The following is an 18,033-nucleotide window of genomic DNA, read 5'->3' as shown; positions in this document are numbered from 1 at the left end:
TTCTCGGAATTCTGCTGATGTTTAACAATGCTTTGGAACTCTTCCATTGTTCACGAAATTCCGCTGAAGTTTAAAAATGCTTTGAAACTCATCCATTGTTCTCAGAATTTTGCTGGAGTTTAACAATGCTTTGGAACTCTTCCATTGTTCTGAGAATTCCGCTGTAGTTTAACAATGCTTTGGAACTCTTCCATTGCTCTCAGTATTCCGCTGAAGTTTAAAAATGCTTTGGAAGTCTTCCATTGTTCTCGGATTTCCGCTGAATTTTAACAATGCTTTAGAACACTTCCATTGTTCTCAATATTCTGCTGAAGTTTAACAATGCTTTGGAACTCTTCCATTGTTCTCAGAATTCTGCTGATGTTTAAAAATGCATTGTAACTCTTCCATTGTTCTGAGAATTCCGCTGAAGTTTAACAATGCTTTCGAACACTACCATTGCTCTCAGTATTCCGCTGAAGTTTAAAAATGCTTTGTAACTCTTCCATTGTTCTCGGAATTCTGCTGAATTTTAACAATGCTTTAGAACACTTCCATTGTTCTGATTATTCTGCTGAAGTTTAACAATGCTTTGGAACTCTTCCATTGTTCTCGGAAATCTGGTGAAGTTTAAAAATGCTTTGGAACTCTTCCATTGTTCTCGGAATTCCGCTGATGTTTACCAATGCTTTGGAATTCTTCCATTGTTCTCCGAGTTCTGCTGATGTTTAACAATATTTTGGAACTCTTCCATTGTTCTCAGAATTCCGATGGAGTTTAACACTGCATTGGAGCTCTTCCATTGTTCTCAGAATTCCGCTGATGTTTAACAATGCTTTGGAGCTCTTCCATTGTTCATGGAATTCCGCTGAAGTTTAAAAATGCTTTGGAACTCTTCCATTGTTCTCCTAATACCGCTGATGTATAACAATGCTTTAGAACTCTTCCATTGTTCTCAGAATTGCGCTGAAGTTTAAAAATGCTTTGGATCTCTTCCATTGTTCACGGAATTCTGCTGAAGTTTAAAAATGCTTTGGAACTCTTCTATTGTTCTCAGAATTCCACTGAAGTTTAACAATGCTTTGGAACTCTTCCATTGTTCTCAAAATTCCGCTGAAGTTTAAAAATGCTTTGTAACTCTTCCATTGTTCTCTGAATTCCGCTGAAGTTTAAAAATGCATTGGAACTCTTCCATTGTTATCGCAATTCCACTGAAATTAACCAACGCTTTGGAACTCTTACACTGTTCTGGGAATTCAGCCGAAGTTTAAAAATGCTTTGGAACTCTTCCATTGTTCTTGGAATCCTGCTGAAGTTTAAAAATGCTTTGGAACTCTTCCATTGTTCTAGGAATTCCGCTGATGTTTTACAATGCTTTGGAACTCTTCCATTGTTCTCGGAATTCTGCTGATGTTTAACAATGCTTTGGAACTCTTCTATTGTTCACGAAATTCCGCTGAAGTTTAAAAATGCTTTGAAACTCTTCCATTGTTCTCAGAATTCTGCTGGAGTTTAACAATGCTTTGGAACTCTTCCATTGTTCTGAGAATTCCGCTGTAGTTTAACAATGCTTTGGAACTCTTCCATTGCTCTCAGTATTCCGCTGAAGTTTAAAAATGCTTTGGAACTCTTCCATTGTTCTCAGAATTCCGCTGAAGTTTAACAATGCTTTGGAACTCTTCCACCATCGTTCTCAGAATTCCGCTGAAGCTTAAAAATGCTTTGTAACTCTTCCATTGTTCTCAGAATTCCGCTGAAGTTTAAAAATGCTTCGGAACTCTTCCATTGTTCTCAGAATTCCGCTGAAATTAACCAATGCTGTGGAACTCTTACATTGTTCTGGGAATTCTGCCGAAGTTTAAAAATGCTTTGGAACTCTTCCATAGTTCTAGGAATTCCGCTGATGCTTTACAATGCTTTGGAACTCTTCCATTGTTCTCGAAATTCTGCTGAAGTTTAAAAATGCTTTGGAACTCTTCCGTTGTTCTGAGAATTCCGCTGAAGTTTATCAATGCTTTGGAACTCTTCCATTGCTCTCAGTATTCCGCTGAAGTTTAAAAATGCTTTGGAACTCTTCCATTGTTCTCGGAATTCCGCTGAATTTTAACAATGCTTTAGAACACTTCCATTGTACTTATTATTCCGCTGAAGTTTAACAATGCTTTGGAACCCTTCCATTGTTCTCAGAACTCCGCTGAAGTTTAACAATGCTTTGGATCTCTACCATTGTTCACAGAATTCTGCTGAAGTTTAAAAATGCTTTGTAACTCTTCCATTTTTCTCAGAATTCCGCTGAAGTTTAACAATGCTTTGGAACTCTTCCATCGTTCTAAGAATTCTGATGAAGTTTAAAAATGCTTTGTAACTCTTCCATTGTTCTCAGAATTCCGCTGAAGTTTAAAAATGCTTTGGAACTCTTCCATTATTCTCGGAATTCCGTTGAAATTAACCAATGCTTTGGAACACTTACATTGTTCTGGGAATTCAGCCGAAGTTTAAAAATGCTTTGGAACTCTTCCATTGATCTTGGAATCCTGCTGAAGTTTAAAAATGCTTTGGAACTCTTCCATTGTTCTAGGAATTCCACTGATGTTTTACAATGCTTTGGAACTCTTCCATTGTTCTCGGAATTCTGCTGATGTTTAACAATGCTTTGGAACTCTTCCATTGTTCACAGAATTCTGCTGAAGTTTAAAAATGCTTTGTAACTCTTCCATTGTTCTCAGAATTCCGCTGAAGTTTAACTATGCTTTGGAACTCTTCCATCGTTCTAAGAATTCTGCTGAAGTTTAAAAATGCTTTGTAACTCTTCCATTGTTCTCAGAATTCTGCTGAAGTTTAAAAATGCTTTGGAACTCTTCCATCGTTCTAAGAATTCTGCTGAAGTTTAAAAATGCTTTGTAACTCTTCCATTGTTCTCAGAATTCTGCTGAAGTTTAAAAATGCTTTGGAACTCTTCCATTGTTCTCGGAATTCTGCTGAAGTTTAAAAATGCTTTGGAACAATTCCATTGTTCTGAGAATTCCGCTGAAGTTTAACAATGCTTTGGAACTCTACCATTGCTCTCAGTATTCCGCTGAAGTTTAAAAATGCTTTGGAACTCTTCCATTGTTCGCGGAATTCTGCTGAATTTTAACAATGCTTTAGAACACTTCCATTGTTCTGATTATTCCGCTGAAGTTTAACAATGCTTTGGAAATCTTCCATTGTTCTCGGAATTCTGCTGAAGTTTAAAAATGCTTTGGAACTCTTCCATTGTTCTGAGAATTACGCTGTAGTTTAACAATGCTTTGGAATGCTTCCATTGCTCTCGGTATTCCGCTGAAGTTTAAAAATGCTTTGGAACTCTTCCATTGTTCTCGGATTTCCACTGAATTTTAACAATGCTTTAGAACACTTCCATTGTTCTCACTATTCTGCTGAAGTTTAACAATGCTTTGGAACTCTTCCATTGTTATCGGAATTCTGCTGAAGTTTAAAAATGCTTTGGAACTCTTCCATTGTTCTGAGAACTCCGTTGAAGTTTAAAAATGCTTTGGAACTCTTCCATTGCTCTCAGTATTCCGCTGAAGTTTAAAAATGCTTTGGAACTCTTCCACTGTTCGCAGAATTCTGTTGAATTTTAACGATGCTTTAGAACACTTCCATTTTTCAGATTATTCCGCTGAAGTTTAACAATGCTTTGGAACTCTTCCATTGTTCTCGGAATTCCGCTGATGTTTAACAATGCTTTGGAATTCTTCCATTGTTCTCCGAGTTCTGCTGATGTTTAACAATATTTTGGAACTCTTCCATTGTTCTCGGAATTCCGATGGAGTTTAACACTGCATTGGAACTCTTCCATTGTTCTCAGAATTCCGCTGAAGTTTAACAATGCTTTGGATCACTTCCATTGTTCAAGGAATTCTGCTGAAGTTTAAAAATGCTTTGGAACTCTTCCATTGTTCTCAGAATTCCGCTAAAGTTTAAAAATGCTTTGGAACTCTTCCATTGTTCTTGGAATTCCGCTGAAATTAACCAATGCTTTGGAACTCTTACATTGTTCTGGAAATTCAGCCGAAGTTTAAAAATGCTTTGGAACTCTTCCATTGTTCTTGGAATCCTGCTGAGGTTTAAAAATGCTTTGGTACTCTTCCATTGTTCTAGGAATTCCGCTGATGTTTTACAATGCTTTGGAACTCTTCCATTGTTCTCGGAATTCTGCAGATGTTTAACAATGCTTTGGAACATTTCCATTGTTCACGAAATTCCGCTGAAGTTTAAAACTGCTTTGAACTCTTCCATTGTTCTCAGAATTCCGCTGCAGTTTAACAATGCTTTGGAACTCTTCCATTGTTCTCGGAATTCCGCTGATGTTTAACATTGCTTTGGAACTCTTCCATTGTTCTCAGAATTCCACTGATGTTTAACAATGCTTTGGAACTCTTCCATTGTTCTCGGAATTCTGATGAAGTTTAACACTGCATTGGAACTCTTCCATTGTTCTCAGAATTCCGCTGATGTTTAACAATGCTTTCGAGCTCTTCTATTGTTCATGGAATTCCGCTGAAGGTTAAAAATGCTTTGAAACTCTTCCATTGTTCTCCGAATACCGCTGATGTATAACAATGCTTTAGAACTCTTCCATTGTTCTCAGAATTCCGCTGAAGTTTAAAAATGCTTTGGATCTCTTCCATTGTTCACGGAATTCTGCTTAAGTTTAAAAATGCTTTGGAACTCTTCCATTGTTCTCAGAATTCCGCTGAAGTTTAACAATGCTTTAGAACTCTTCCATCGTTCTCAGAATTCCGCTGAAGTTTAAAAATGCTTTGTAACTTTTCCATTGTTCTCAGAATTCCGCTGAAGTTTAAAAATGCTTTGGAACTCTTCCATTGTTCTCCAAATTCCGCTGAAATTAACCAATGCTTTGGAACTCTTACATTGTTCTGGGAATTCTGCCGAAGTTTAAAAATGCTTTGTATCTCTTCCATTGTTCTAGGAATTCCGCTGATGCTTTACAATGCTTTGGAACTCTTTCATTGTTCACGGAATTCTGGTGAAGTTTAAAAATGCTTTGGAACACTTCCATTGTTCTCGGAATTGTGCTGAAGTTTAAAAATGCTTTGGAACTCTTCAATTGTTCACGGAATTCCGCTGAAGTTTAAAAATGCTTTGGAACACTTCCATTGTTCTCGGAATTGTGCTGAAGTTTAAAAATGCTTTGGAACTCTTCAATTGTTCTCGGAATTCCGCTGAAGTTTAAAAATGCTTTGGAACACTTCCATTGTTCTCGGAATTCCGCTGAAGTTTAACAATGCTTTGGAACTCTTCCATTGTTTTCGGAATTCCGCTGATGTTTAACAATGCTTTGGAACTCCTCCTTTGTTCTCAGAATTCTGCTGAAGTTTAACAATGCTTTGGAACTCTTCCATTGTTCTGGGAATTCTGCTGAAGTTAAAACTGCTTTGGAACTCTTCCATTGTTCTCAGAATTCTGCTGAAGTTTAAAAATGCTTTGAAACTCTTCCATTGTTCTCGGAATTCCGCTGATGTTTAACAATGCTTTGGAACTCTTCCATTGTTCTCGGAATTCTGCTGAAGTTTAAAAATGCTTTGGAACTCTTCCATTATTCTCTGTATTCCGCTGATGTTTAACAATGCTTTGGAAATCTTCCATTGTTCTGCGAATTTTGCTGGTTTAAAAATGATTTGGAACTCTTCCATGGTTCTCGGAATACTGCTAAAGTTTAAAAATGGTTTGGAACTCTTCCTTTGTTCTCGGAATTACGCTGATGTTTAACAATGCTTTGGAACTCTTCCATTGTTCTCGGAATTCTGCGGAAGTTTAAAAATGCTTTGGAACTCTTCCATTGTTCTTGGAATTCCGCTGATGTTTAACAATGCCTTGGAACTCTTCCATTGCTCTCGGAATTCTGATGAAGTTTAAATATGCATTGGAGCTTTTCCATTGTTCTCGGAATTTCGTTGAAGTTTAAAAATGCTTTGGAACTCTTCCATTGTTCTCGGAATTCCGCTGAAGTTTAACAGATGTTTGGAACTCTTCCATTGTACTCGGAATTCCGCTGATGTTTAACAGTGCTTTGGAACTCTTCCATTGTTCACGGAATTCCGCTGAAGTTTTAAAATGCTTTGGAACTCTTCCATTGTTCTCGGAATTCCGCTGATGTTTAACAATGCTTTGGAACACTTCCATTCTTCTGGGAATTCTTCTGAATTTTAAAAATGCTTTGAAGCTATTCCATTGTTCTCGGAATTTCGCTAATGTTTAAGAATGCTTTGGAACTCTTTCATTGTTCTCTGAATTCTGCTGAAGTTTGAAAATGTTTTGGAACTCTTCCATTGGTCTCTGAATTCCGCTTAAGTTTAAAAATGCATTTGAATTCTTCCATTGTTCTCGGAATTCCTCTAATGTTTAACAATGCTTTCGAACAATTCCTTTGTTCTCGGAATTCTGCTGAAGTTTAAAAACACTTTGGAACTCTTACATTGTTCTCGGAATTCCTCTGATGTTTAACAATGCTTTGGAACTCTTCCATTGTTCTCTGGATTCCGCTGGAGTTTATCAATGCTTTGGAACTCTTCCATTGTTCTCGGAATTCCGCTGATGTTTAACAATGCTTTGGAACTCTTCCATTGTTCCCTGAATTCTGCTGAAGTTTAAAAATGATTGGAAGTCTTCCATTGTTCTCGGAATTCCGCTGATATTTAACAATGCTTTGGAACTCATCCATTGTTCACGGAATTCCTCTGAAGTTTAAAAATCCTTTGGAACTCTTCCATTATTCTCGGAATTCTGCTGAAGTTTAAAAATGCTTTGGAACTCTTCCATTGTTCTCGGAATCATTCTAAAGTTTAAAAACGCTTTGGAATTCCTCATATGATCTCGGAATTCCGCTGAAGTTTAAAAATGCTTTGGAACTCTTCCATTGTTCTCATAATTCTGCTGATGTTTAACAATGCTTTGGAACTCTTTCATTGTTCACGGAATTCCGCTGAAGTTTAAAAATGCTTTGGAACACTTCCATTGTTCTCGGAATTGTGCTGAAGTTTAAAAATGCTTTGGAACTCTTCAATTGTTCTCGGAATTCTGCTGATGTTTAAAAATGCTTTGGAACACTTCCATTGTTCTCGGAATTGTGCTGAAGTTTAAAAATGCTTTGGAACTCTTCAATTGTTCACGGAATTCCGCTGAAGTTTAAAAATGCTTTGGAACACTTCCATTGTTCTCGGAATTGTGCTGAAGTTTAAAAATGCTTTGGAACTCTTCAATTGTTCTCGGAATTCCGCTGAAGTTTAAAAATGCTTTGGAACCCTTCCATTGTTCTCGGAATTCCGCTGAAGTTTAACAATGCTTTGGAACTCTTCCATTGTTCTCGGAATTCCGCTGATGATTAACAATGATTTGGAACTCGTCCTTTGTTCTCAGAATTCTGCTGAAGTTTAACAATGCTTTGGAACTCTTCCATTGTTCTGGGAATTCTGCTGAAGTTAAAAGTGCTTTGGAACTCTTCCATTGTTCTGGGAATTCTGCTGAAGTTAAAAGTGCTTTGGAACTCTTCCATTGTTCTCGGAATTCTGCTGAAGTTTAAAAATGCTTTGAAACTCTTCCATTGTTCTCGGAATTCCGCTGATGTTTAACAATGCTTTGGAACTCTTCCATTGTTCTCGGAATTCTGCTGAAGTTTAAAAATGCTTTGGAGCTCTTCCATTGTTCTCCGTATTCTGCTGATGTTTAGCAATGCTTTGGAAATCTTCTATTGTTCTGGGAATTCTGCTGAAGTTTAAAAATGATTTGGAACTCTTCCATGCTTCTCGGAATACTGCTGAAGTTTAAAAATGGTTTGGAACTCTTCCTTTGTTTTCGGAATTACGCTGATGTTTAACAATGCTTTGGAAATCTTCAATCGTTCTGGAAATTCTGCTGAAGTTTAACAATGCTTTGGAACTCTTCCATTGTTCTCTGAATTCTGCGGAAGTTTAAAAATGCTTTGGAACTCTTCCATTGTTCTTGGAATTCCACTGATGTTTAACAATGCCTTGGAACTCTTCCACTGCTCTCGGAATTCTGCTGAAGTTTAAATATGCATTGGAGATTTCCATTGTTCTCGGAATTTCGTTGAAGTTTAAAAATGCTTTGGAACTCTTCCATTGTTTTCGAAATTCCGCTGAAGTTTAACAGATGTTTGGAACTCTTCCATTGTTCTCGGAATTCCGCTGATGTTTAACAATGTTTTGGAACTCTTCCATTGTTCACGGAATTCCGCTGAAGTTTTAAAATGCTTTGGAACTCTTCCATTGTTCTCGGAATTCCGCTGATGTTTAACAATGCCTTGGAACTCTTCCATTGTTCTGGGAATTCTTCTGAATTTTAAAAATGCTTTGAAGCTATTCCATTGTTCTCGGAATTTCGCTAATGTTTAACAATGCTTTGGAACTCTTTCATTGTTCTCTGAATTCTGCTGAAGTTTGAAAATGCTTTGGAACTCTTCCATTGTTCTCTGAATTCCGCTTAAGTTTAAAAATGCATTTGAATTCTTCCATTGTTCTCGGAATTCCCCTAATGTTTAACAATGCTTTCGAACAATTCCTTTGTTCTCGGAATTCTGCTGAAGTTTAAAAACGCTGTGGAACTCTTCCATTGTTCTCTGGATTCCGCTGGAGTTTAACAATGCTTTGGAACTCTTCCATTGTTCCTGAATTCTGCTGAAGTTTAAAAATGCTTGGAAACGCTTCCATTGTTCTCGGAATTCCACTGAAATTTAACAATGCTTTGGAACTCTTCCATTGTTCTCAGAGTTCTGCTGAATACTAAAAATGCTTTGGAACTCTTCCATTATTCTCGGAATTCCGCTGAAGTTTAAAAATGCTTTGGAACTCTTCCATTGTTCTCGGAATTCTTCTGAAGTTTAAAAACGCTTTGGAACCCTTCAATTGTTCTCGGAATTCCACTGAAGTTTAAAAATGCTTTGGAACTCTTCAATTCTTCTAGGAATTCCGCTCAAGTTTACCAATGCTTTGGAACTCTTCTATAGTGTTGAGCCACCCCCGTAGTGTTCGAGTTCGGTTCGGTTCGTCGAACACCCGTGTGTTCGCCGAACTGTTCGTCGAACTGTTCGTCGAACACCTTCGAACACCGTTAAAACCAATGGCAGGCAAACAAAAACACATAGAAACACATAGAAAACACCTTCAAAGGTGTTCAAAAGCTGACAAACTGCTCAGAAGACACAACTAACACATGGAAAAGTGACAAGTACATATAGTCATGCGAAAAGAAAAGAGGTGGAGGAGTAAAAGGAGGGGGAGACACAGATATAGGCATGTCATGCCCTTCTAAAATCCAAAAAGTGAGAAGCCGAGACGGCCAGTCCGCTCCTGCCCGTGCCACCTCCGTGTCGCCGGGTTTGTGCCAGAGCCGCGGTGAACCCTGACGGCCAGCCCCCCTCTCCCAATACTGGTGCCTGTCCGCTGGTGGGTCGAGAGAGCCCCCCTGTGGTGGAGGCAGCTCTAAGCTTTTTAATTTAAATTGTCCCTCTAATTTGAATGAATACACTTTAAATCCATTTACAAGGATCTATTGGAGGGCAAGTCTCATGCCAGCAGCCGCGTAATTCCAGCTCCAGTAGCGTCCACTAAAGCTGCTGCAGTTAAAAAGCTTTTATAAGGATCGAGCTCGGCTGTCCACCGCAAGGCATCCTAGTGCCAGTCCCAGCCCCTATGCCTTGGGGTGCCTCCTGATGCTCTTCACTAAGTATCCCGTGGTCCCGAAGCATTTCCTTTGAAAAAATTAAGTGTCCAAACTACAGGTGGTGTAGCTTGCTTAACAGCCGGGATAATCCGCTGACTAGCAGACACTGCTACTAGGCACAAAGTATTTCCTGGGCTAGATGCAGTAAAAAATTTGTAAGTAGATACTCTCGTTGGATGCTGAGAAAGCATTCCATAGAGTCTCCTGGCACGCCATATATGATTCTCTTAAAAAGCTTGGGGTAGGGGTCTAGGGGATCCTTTTATAGCCAAAATCACGGCCCTGTATCACAATACGTCACCTAGGCTGAAGATAAATGGAACTGTAGCACCGAGGGCTCGGTTGCTACAGACGTATTGCACCTCACCCAGAGGTGTGATATCTCACTCTCAGATAAGGATGGAGTGTGGATCAGGACCCGACACCTGCATGCATTACACCACATTGCCGTGGGGCAGGGCGACCAATATGCCCCTGAGATGGGCACGACAGTCCGTGTCCCTGGCTGGAGTGGGGGGAGGGAACACTGAGGAAGGGGAACCCTGCAGTGCAGGAGCAGGGAGGAAGCAGTTCCTGGGTGCATTGAGAAGGGAGTATAAAAGGTGGGCACCATCTTAGTTCAGTGCAGAGAAGTCTGAGCAGAAGTGGCAGGGAGCAGGGGCTCTGCATGAGCTCTGCTCCGGAGGCGGGCCTAGTAACAGAGGCCCAGGCCTGCAAGAGGGAGAAGGAAGGAAGAGGAGCGGAGAAGGCTCCAGGAACGAGGAATGAAGGGATCCCAGGGGTGCGGACGGGCGAGTCGCCACCGCACGCCCGAATCCACCTGCGTGGAGGGGTCAGGCCAAAGGGGGAGACCGGTCCCCGAACTAGTGGAGGCAGGAAACGACCCTCAGCTAGAAACCGGAGGCTCTGACATTTTATGTGGCGCAGCCCCTTGCTCCACCCGCTAGGAAGGCACCACATAGGGTCAGGGAAACTGGCGCCAAGCTTACCAAGAGGAGGCCCGAGGCAGCCGGACAGAAGTGTTGGTAAGAAAGGCCAGACAAAGGACACACAAAGGGGGTCCTGTGAAGCGCTCCAAAGTTATCTGGGAGTTGTCTGAGCCCCTCACCTGGTGAGCACAGTACGACGTGGGCAGCCGTTACCTGCAGACGTGGTCTGGATAATAAGAACTGTGAGTAAAGGCCCTGAACTGCATCACTGACTCCGTGTCATTACTGCTGCTGCCCTGCACCATCACCCCCATCCTCCGCATACACTGCCCTGAGGCTATACTCCTCCCGTGGGGAGTTATGCTACGCTCTGCTGCACCCACAACACCAGCCTTAGCGGTCTGCCCTGTAGCGGCGGTTCACTCTGACCGCAATCCACGGGTGGCGTAGTCGGACATTTAAACATCAAAACCACATAAATAGTTCCGCCACTGGTTTGACCGCCCTGAGCCACGGAACCGGATCGCCGCCACGAAGACTACAACCACCAGCATCCACCAAAAAGGGTCCGGCTCCGGGTGTCCCAAGGCCCAGGGGGTGCGTCAGAACATTTTCATCACCTTTCACAATCACCAATGGGACAAGGCAGGGATGTCCTCTGTCCCCTCTCTTATACATCCTAGTGACGGAGCACCTGCTCTCATCAATTCGCCATAACCCCAATATTAGGTGGATTGAGGTGGGAGGCACCGAGTACAAGTGCTCTCTATTTGCTGATGATGTCCTAGTATATATCACTCAATCACATATATCCATCCATGCTGTTATGGCTGAAATAGATCACTTTGTTACATGGTAAAATTTTAAAATCAATGCAGCGAAGTCTGAGGCCCTCGATGTCTCCCTCCCTAAATCCATATAGGATTCCATCCAGTCCAACTTTCCCTTTGCCTGGCCCTCACAGGGTATCAAATACTTAGGAATTCCTATTCATGGAGACCTCTCCCATCTATGTTATCTTAATTTTGGGCCCTTTATTGAACAATTCCATACAGACCACGGTTGGCAAGTTAGAACTGTAAGATTCACTACGTGAACCACTGGTGTTTTGTGGAAAAGCACATGTACACCACGTTCCAAATTATTATGCAAAAAGTGTTTAGGAGTGATAAGGGAAGAATTTGTTTGTTTGTCAGTTAAACTCATTGATGGTGATGTGTGTCAGGGCTCTTTATATCACTGTAAGCAATTGCAGACACCTGTGCTAATTAGTTTGGCAGGTGTGTCCAATGAAAGGCAAGACTACTTAAGAAGGCTCTCTCACAATATTAAGCAGCCTACATTTTCTGCCAAAATGGGAAAGAAAAAGGATGTGTCGGCTGCTGAGAAGCAACAAATTGTGGAGTGTTTAGGTCAAGGCATGACTACAATCAACATTGTGCGATGATCAGGATGAAGTGTCTTGGCAATCAAGAAGTATGTAGCTGATTCACAGTACACACGTGTGCGTGCTGATAAGGGCAAATTGAGGACTCTTTCCTACAGGCAATTACGTCAGGTTGAAAGAGCAGCGGCAAAAAAGCCTTGTCATAGCAGCAGACAAGTTTTTGAAGCTGCTTGTGCCTCCAACGTCCCCCGAACAACAAGATGCAGGGTCCTTCAGAGGTTTGCAGCTGTGCATACGCCATCCTGTCGACCTCCTCTATCCACTTCACACAAGCAGAAACGGCTCCAGTGGGCCAAACATTACATGAAGACTGATTTCAAAACTGTTTTGTTCACGGATGAGTGCCGTGCAGCGCTCGATGGTCCAGATGAATGGAGTGGAGGATGGCTGGTTGATGGACACCCCACGCAAACACGGCTACAGCGCCAAAAAGGAGGAGGTGGAGTAATGTTTTGGGCTGGAATCATGGGGAGAGAGATTGTCGGCCCCTTTAGGATCCCTGAAGGCGCTAAAGATGAACTCCATAATGTATGTGGATTTTCTCAAACAGCACTTCCTGCCACGGTTCAAGAAGAAGAACCGTGTATTTCACAGCAAGATCATTTTTCTGCATGATAATGCACCATCTCATGCTGCACATAAAACATCTGCATCTCTGGCTGATATGGGCATAAAAGGGGACAAACTTATGGTGTGACCCCCATGCTCCCCTGACCTCTACCCCATTCAGAACCTTTGGAGCATCATTAAAAGGAGTGTCTATGATGGCGGGAGGCAGTTCACATCTAAGCAACAGCTCTGGGAGGGTATTCTGTCCTCATGCAAAACAATTGAAGCAGAAACCATCCAAAACCTGACAAATTCAATGGACGAGAGAGTTCAGAAGCTCCTTTCGAACAAGGGGTCCTATGTGAAAATGTAACATCACCTAGAATAAAGTTTTGAGTTGAAAACTGTTTGATTTCAGTTTCTAACAACCTGCTAATGCTTATAATTTCAAAAATGACCATTTTTTTGGTCTTTATTAAAATGAAAAGGTTGATCAAAAAGTTTGGGGGATCTAAGAGTGTGGCAACCCAGTAGTCATGATTACTTCGAATTCTGACAATATGAGGGTCATGCTGCAGGTAGTGCAGCAAGAAGGCACTTATGTGTCTTGCGCATCTCGGAGCCCCAAAATTATTTTCCGGGCTAGATGCAGCTAAAAATTATTTTTAATTTTAAATCTGGTGAAGCTTATTATAGATGGCCTAATAGGATCAGTGCTGCACACTGCTACAAAGCCCAAATTATTTTCCAGTCAAGATACAGATAAACATGATTAGTAATTTGAAAGCTTAAAACGGTTGGTAGGGTGATTTTAACCAATCATCAAGCTTTTACTCTCCCCAGGATGACACAGGGGTAGAAAAGTCGTTTCGGATCCATGATTTGTTCATCTTTATGAACGTGAGTCTGTCTACATTATCAGTGGAGAGCCACGTGCGCTTATCTGTCAGCACACCACCAGCAGCGCTGAACACACGTTCAGACAGAACGCTGGCTGCGGGGCATGACAAGATCTCCAAGGCGTAAGTGGCTAGCTCCGGCCATTTATCCAGATTGGAAGCCCAAAAAGAGCAAGGGTCCAGTGACACAGTCGTGGCTTCAATGTTTACTTGGAGATACTCCTGTACCATCGTCTCTAGGCGTTGACTATGTGTCAGACTTCTTGTCTCCTGTGGCCTTGCAAAGGATGGGCTAAAAAAGTGGTGAAATGATTCCGCAAAATTGATGTTACCAGCAGATACTGTGGTTCTGTTACGGTTTGAGTGCTGAACACTTGACGGTCCCACGGTTGGCAAGTTGGAACTGTGAGATTCACTACGTGCACCACTGGTATTTTGTGGAAAAGCACATGTAAGATTCTGCAACAGTCTCTGCTGATACTCCTGCATGCGTGCATCCCTTTCTATGGCAGGAATAATTTCTGCAAATTTACTTTTGTACCGGGGATCTAACAGTGTGGCAACCCAGTAGTCAGGATTATTTCTAATTCTCACAATTCGAGGGTCATGTTGCAGGTAGTGCAGCAAGAAGGCACTCATGTGTGTTGCGCATCCAGGAGCACCAAGTCCCTGTTGTGTTGGTGGCAAGGTAACAATCATGCTTCCTTCCTCTGTCCTCTCCCCCCAACCTCGCACAACAGAAATGTGATCAAGGTCTCCCTCATCTGATGAGTCTTCCATCAGTTCGTCCTCCACTTCTTCCTGGGCTCCTGCACCTTCCTCACTAGTTTGGCTGCTACCATGCGCCCTGGTAAAATCATCTCCCCCACCCTCACATGCCTGCCGCCCTGGTGCTGCCGACCGTCTGGACCTTGCAGATGTTAGCCCTTCCGCATACAACTCCTCCTCCTCTACTTCCTCCACCTCCTCTTGTGCCACCACCTGACTCCGAATTCTGTTTAACATGTGCTCCAGCATGTAAATCACCGGAATAGTCATGCTGATAATGGCATCGTCAGCACTAAACATCTTCGTCGCCATTTCAAAACTGTGCAGAAGGGTGGATAGGTCCCAGATCTGAGACCACTCCTCCAGCGTGATTTGCCCCACCTCTGAATCTCGTTGGCCCAGGCTATACGTCAGAACGTATTGCACCAGGGCTTGTCGGTGCTGCCACAGTCGCTGCAACATGTGCAGAGTTGAATTCCACCGGGTAGGCACATCGCATTTTAGCCGGTGAAGTGGCAGGCCCAACGACTTCTGTAGAGATGTAAGTCGCTGAGCTGCGGGATGCGAACGGCGGAAGTGAGCACACAGCGACCGTGCCCTCTGCAGAAGGCCATCTAGTCTGGGATAGTGGGCTAAAAATTGCTGGACAACCAGGTTCAACACGTGAGCCATACAAGGCACGTGTGTGACATTGCCCCGGCGAAGGGCCGCACCCAGGTTTGCAGCATTGTCGCACACGGCCTTCCCTGGTTTCAGGTCCAGTGGAGACAACCATTCATGAAATTGGTTCTCCAGAGCTGACCACAACTCCTCAGCTGTGTGACTCACATTTCCCAGACATTTCAATGTAAAAACCGCCTGATGACGTTGAGCCCTACTGCCAGCATAGTAAGGAGGTGTGCAGGATCCCTTCTGCGCAGTTAGAAAGCTTGTGGCATGACCAGACAGGCTTTGGGTGCAGGTGGAAGACCGAGAGGAGGTTGAGGAGGCAGAAGCGGTGGAGGAAAAATGACATAAAGAGGATTGACGCACAACTCGTGGGGACGGCAAGACTTGGACAGCAGCCCCTTGTCCTGCTGTCACCATAGTTACCCAGTGCCCAGTCAGCGACATGTAACGCCCCTGTCCATGCCTACTCGTCCAAGTGTCTGTGGTGAAATGCACCCTGTCACACACAGAGTTTCTCAAAGAAGCGGTGATGTTGTGTGCGACATGCTGGTGGAGCGCAGGCACACCTTTCTTTGAGAAGTAGTGCCGACTGGGCATCTGGTACTGGGGCACTGCGACGGACATAAGGTCTCGAAAATCCTCTGTGTCCACCAGGCGGAAAGGCAGCATTTCTGTAGCCAAGAGCTTGCAGATGGTGAAATTCAACCTCTTAGCTTTCTCATGGCTAGGAGGAAATGGTCTTTTACTTGTCCACATCTGAGGGACCGAGGGCTGGCTATTGTGCTTAGACGGGGTTGATAAGGGTGTCCCCGGCAAACTGCCGGTCTTTGAGGAAGATGCAGGCGGACATGTTAGGTTGCCTTGATCCAAAGGTGGTGCTATCGATGTCGGACAGCGCTCAAGACCAGCTGGTGTTACCACCTCCAAAGAAAATGATGACCTGCCAATCACGCTGGCTGTTGCGGGTAAAGAGGTGGCAGGTCTGCGCCCCAAAAGAGGTGTGACTGCTGTCCCCCCAGTCACAGAGGATGAAGAGGCCGCGGATGCACAAGATATGGCAGACGGTGGTTGGCCCGGCCGGCTAGACCGCATTGTAGCACACTGAGCTTCCCACTGCAACTTATGCTTCATGTCCATGTGCCGGTTCATGCATGAAGTACTCAAACTATGTATTTTTTGGCCTCTACTTAGCTTTTGCTGACAAATGTTACAGATAACACGAGTTGGGTCATCTTTATCGATCTGAAAAAATGCCCAGGCTATGCAAGGCTTAGCACCCATGCGACCTGAAGAGCCACCACGACTTGTGGTGAGAGGCAGAGTTGTGTTTGAGGATGCAGTTGTTGACGTGCTTCCAGTACTACGTCTCTGTCCAGGAAGGCGCAACCTGACCTCGTCGTCACTAGCATCTTCCTCCACCTCCTCTGCTGACCTCATCTCTTGGCTGACTGTGGGTTGACAGTAAGTGGGATCTCCGACCTCATCATCATCACCCTGTGCGTTATCACACCCATCGTCCTCAGAGCCAACCTGTTCCTGCCCTGACAAAAAACTAAAGTTATCGCTCCAATCAGGTATTTGAGTCTTATCATCGTCTTCCTCATTGTCTCCACCAACAGGAGTTACAGTTTGGGAATGAGGGTCTACATTATGGTCAGAACCTTCTGCGTCTGGTCCTGGATCCGACTCATAAAGATTCTGGGCATCAGTGCAGATCATTTCCTCGTCTGGATTCACAGAAGCGCTGGAGTCGACCTATTATTCCCAGGCTATAGTATGAGTAAACAGCTCTGCAGACTCAACCATCTGTTCTACCTCATACTCAGACGGGCAGCTGGAGATTTGGGAGCTGTGAGGAAGCAAGTGCGATTTGGGTGACACCTTTGAGGAATGGAGTATTTGTGATGTTGAAGTTGATGTGGAGGAGAGCCCACTTAAAGGAGCACTTGATATCCGTTGAAGCACCTGCTGTTTTTGTGCCTCATCTGGAATTTGTAGCGATTGGCCGTAAGAAAGGGATCTTATCACATTGTCCGCTAAAAGAAGTAGACATTTTAGTTTGGCTGGAAGATGGTCTTTCTTCTGCACCTACCCCACGGACACAACCTTTTTTCCCCTTCCCAACACGCCTATTCCCCTTTCCACCAGCAGCAGGCCTTTTTCCACTCATTTTGGTGGTTAACTAATTCACAACTCTGGAGTTGTTTGCACAAAAAAACAATGGATGGTAACCGAGCAGAGCTGAGTGGCCAAACTGTGGTATTAGGCCAAAACTATTGGCTGGGTTAGATGCAGAAAAAAATTATTTTTAATTTGCAACCTGATGGAGGTCAGTATAGATGGACTAATAGACCAAGTCCCACACACCGCTAGAAGCCCAAATATTTTTTCAGAGCTAGAGGCAGAAAATTTTTTTATTCAATTTGCAACCTGATGGAGGTCAGTATAGATGGACTAATAGACCAAGTCCCACACACTGCTAGAAGCCCAAATATTTTTTCAGAGCTAGATGCAGAAAAAAATTATTTTTAATTTGCAACCTGATGGAGGTCAGTATAGATGGACTAATAGACCAAGTCCCACACACCGCTAGAAGCCCAAATATTTTTTCAGAGCTAGATGCAGAAAAAAAATATTTTTAATTTGCAACCTGATGGAGGTCAGTATAGATGGACTAATAGACCAAGTCCCACACACCGCTAGAAGCCCAAATATTTTTTCAGAGCTAGATGCAGAAAAAAATTATATTCAATTTGCAACCTGCTGGAGGTCAGTATAGAAGGACTAATAGAACAAGTCCCACACACTGCTAGAAGCCCAAATATTTTTTCAGAGCTAAATGAAGAAAAAAATTATTTTTAATTTGCAACCTGATGGAGGTCAGTATAGATGGACTAATAGACCAAGTCCCACACACTGCTAGAAGCCCAAATATTTTTTCAGAGCTAGATGCAGAAAAAAAATATTTTTAATTTGCAACCTGATGGAGGTCAGTATAGATGGACTAATAGAACAAGTCCCACACGCTGCTAGAAGCCCAAATATT

Source organism: Phyllobates terribilis, unplaced genomic scaffold (genome assembly GCF_046119375.1).
Source record: "Phyllobates terribilis strain yellow unplaced genomic scaffold, ASM4611937v1 Scaffold_14__1_contigs__length_39327217, whole genome shotgun sequence".
In the NCBI taxonomy this organism is placed as follows: domain Eukaryota; kingdom Metazoa; phylum Chordata; class Amphibia; order Anura; family Dendrobatidae; genus Phyllobates; species Phyllobates terribilis.
The sequence above is the reverse complement of the archived record's forward strand: the minus strand, read 5'-3'. Positions refer to the sequence as shown.